Below are 3,868 nucleotides of genomic sequence, written 5' to 3'. Positions count from 1 at the left end.
CAGTGTGGGATAATACTGGGTATGCTGTTGTTGTTTATATCTATTTTCCATGTTGAAAATATTGGGATCAGTTAAATCCATTGACTATATGCTACATCATACACTGCTACTAGTTTTAATATACACATTTTGTTTAATCATATAAGATTTTACAGCGACAAAAGAAGAATAGGAATTTCAATGTGTGAAAATTTTGAAAGAATAAACCAAACAAAAAAAATAATAAAAAGAAAAAGTACTTAATTAATATGCAAAAAATAACATCAGGCACGCCCATCTCCCGTGGGCATCTACTTCTAGAAAAATATCACGACCCAAAATCTAACCATCGTGATGGCGCCTATCGTGGAACTAGGCAAGCCACAACTCAACATCTCAACACAGAAAAATCTTTGAACATAAAGACGGAAGCAATTTAATAATTTAGGAAAGCCTTTTTGAAGACAGAAATATCCAAAATACGATACAATCCATCCCAAAATCGGGGTGTCACAGAGTACATAAGCGTCCAATTCAGAATACAGTCCACTAGTGTCTAGAGAAATAAACTAAAAATACAACTAGTGTAAAGGAGAGTCAAGGCCTGCGAACGCTGTGCAGCTACCTTGGTAGTCTCCGAACTCTGAAGCCGCAATCAGTAACCGCCGTCGTGACCAAAAATGCCTGGATCTGCACGCGAGGTGCAGGGAGTAACGTGAGTACATCCAACTCAGTAAATAACAAGTTCAAACTTTGGATTGAAAGGTAGTGATGAACTCAATCGGTACAGATAAAATAGAAATAACTGAACAGAAATGTAGGCATGCTTTCAAATTAAATAGGCAACTCAAAACAGTAAAGTGAAGCAGATCCAAACAGTGTAAAGAATATAACTCTGCTATCTCTACATGCCAATGTACATGCTGTATGTGATGTACCATGCTGTCAGCCTCATGTGCTCATACTCTCGAATGCTCAACCACTCGGTACTATATATGGCCCATACGACCCAGGGAAAATCCATCCCGGAACATATACATCACTGACTATAAGTCACCCAGTACCGAGGAAGGCCAATCCAGCCCTGTGGAGAAGATCCATCTCCAGGTATCAAGTACTTTGGACAAGATCCATGTCCAGGGAAGATCCATCCCTCAATAATATCAACTGTGCTCACTGGGGGTATGTTACAGACTCCGGAGGGGCTCCTACAGCCCAAGCGGTATCATAAAATCAGTATAACCACTGCGGCGTGTAGCCCGATCCCATAACTGTCACTCATAATTAGGCTCTCAGCCTCAATCAATCATCAATCTCTCCGGTCTCACTTACAGGCTCACAATATCATGAAAACTAGCCCGAAACAATGATATAATGTATCAATAAATAACAACTGAGACTGAGATATGATATGAAATGCATGAACATGACTGAGTACGTAATATCAATGAAATCAGTGAGATGACAGCAAGAAACGACCACTAGGGGTCCCAACAGTACCGGCATAAAACCTAAACATGATATCTAGCATGATTGACAGCTTAATTACTTTATCACATGATGAAAATACGGATATCAACCAGATAGAGTCATTATACAGTGCCATGGAATCAATCGGGCTACAATTCTCACGGTGCACGCTCCCACGCCCGTCACTTGGCATGTGCGTCACCTCAATACCAATCGTATAACATATAGTTCGGGGTTTCGAACCTTCAGAACCAAGTTTGAAAGTGTTACTTACCTCAAACCGAGAAAATCCTTACGTCGAAATGCCTTTGCTTCTCAAATCGATCTCCAAACGTCCCGAATCTAGCCACAAATAATAAAATACAATCAATATAGGCTAAAGGGATCAATTCCACAAGAAAAGTACTAAATCATAGCCAAAAATCCGAAATCGACTCAAACCGGCCTCCGGGACCACGTCTCGAAATCTGACAAAAGTCACAACAACCGAAAGCCCATTCACTAAGGTGTCTAACCATACCAAATTTATCAAAATCCGATACCATTTAGTCATCCAAATCCCCCAAATCCACTCTCCAATTCTCAAGCCCTAAACCCCCAAATTTCACTTCAAAATCTCACTAATTAGGTGGGAAAATCAGTGGGAAAACAAGTTTTATGATCCAAAATGAGTACAAGAAGCTTACCTCAATAATCATCTCGAAAATCTTCTCCACAATCGCCTAAGTCCGAGTCCAAAATGTTGAAATAAGACTAAAATCGCGAACCCTTGCTTTTAAACCTTCTGCCAAGACTTTCCGCATCTGCGGACCTATTGTCGCACCTGCGATGTCGCATCTGTGGTAAAAATGCCGCTTATGTGGAAGTCACTTGCACCTCCAGGGCCCGCACCTGCGCTCCAGGTTCCGCACCTGCGAACGTGCATCTGCGACCCTGGCCTCGCTTTTGCGGAGTCACTCTCTCCTAGCTTCCCCCGCACCTGCGTTCACTTGTCCGCATCTGCGCTACCGCAGGTGCGGGAAATTCTTCGCACCTGCGACCCCTGTCCTTCATGGCCTTGCCCGCATCTGCGATTCATACCACGCTTCTGTGTGCTCGCACCGCAGCAGCTCCTCAGCTGCTTCATCAACTCAAAAATCAAGTCCTTTAACCATCCGAAATCTACCCGAGGCCCTTGAGACCTCAACCAAACATGCCAACAAGTCATATAACCCAATACGAACTTAGTCAAACCTTAGAATCACTCAAAACAACACCAAAACACCGATTACACCCGGATTCAAGTGTAAAGAACTTCTAAACTTTCGAATTCTACAAACGCTGCCGAATCATACCAAATCACGCTCGATTGACCTCAAATTGTGTACACAAGTCATATTCAACATTACGGACCTACTCCAACTTCCGGAATCGAAATCCGACCCCGATATCAAAAAGTCAACCCCCCGGTCAAATTTTCGCCATTTCAAGCCTAAATCAGCTACAGACCTCAAATTCACAGTTCGGACACGCTCCTAAGTCCAAAATCACCCAATGGAGCTAACGGAACCGACAGAACTCCATTTCGGAGTTGTCTTCACACCATTCTGACTACGGTCAAAATCCTAAGATTTAAGCTTCCGTTTTAGGGACTAAGTGTCCCAAAATACTCCGAAACCAAAACAAGACCTCCCGGCAAGTCACATAAGCAGAAACAGATATGGGGAATGCAGTAAATTGGGGATCAGGGCTAATACGCTTAACACAACTGGCCGGGTCGTTACATCCTCTCCCACTTAAACATACGTTCGTCCTTGAACATGCCGAGAGTTGTTTTCAAGCCACCAAATCACTATTCCATCTTACCACGCACGTACCCAGGGGTGATCCCATGTCACCCTATCCCATATAGGTTTGATAACACCACATAACTGAAATTTCTTAATTCTACCTAGCTCACAAGCCTTAAAATCCAATTTCCAACATCCGAAATTTCTTATAAGGTCAGAATCCCGCAACCTACACACTGTATAAGTCTGAACAAACTGTACCAAAAGCCGTAACCATAACTCAAATACTTAAAACTCAAATACCACATAGCTCAAATGCTCGAAGCAATGATTTCTAATCACCATAGCTGCTCGAAACAACCCCATGCTGGTAATAAACCTCATATCAAACAAGACTCAATTCTAAACCCTTCGCACACCACCGATGATGAAAAATACACGTAGAGACTCATAACCATTCATCATATCTACCAGTCATGGAGCTCCCTCTCGTTCGACAAGAACCATAGCAAATTCCTAAGCCGACTTTCAATATTATCCTTCCAAATATGCCAGAATCAAATCTGATAGCACCCATCCTAGATCCGACGACTTCATCTTATCAAATACCAGCTACTCTAATGTCATGCCACACAAATATTATCTAAAGC

This window comes from Nicotiana tomentosiformis, chromosome 7 (assembly GCF_000390325.3).
Source record: "Nicotiana tomentosiformis chromosome 7, ASM39032v3, whole genome shotgun sequence".
NCBI lineage: Eukaryota > Viridiplantae > Streptophyta > Magnoliopsida > Solanales > Solanaceae > Nicotiana > Nicotiana tomentosiformis.
This window is presented reverse-complemented; position numbering follows the sequence as displayed.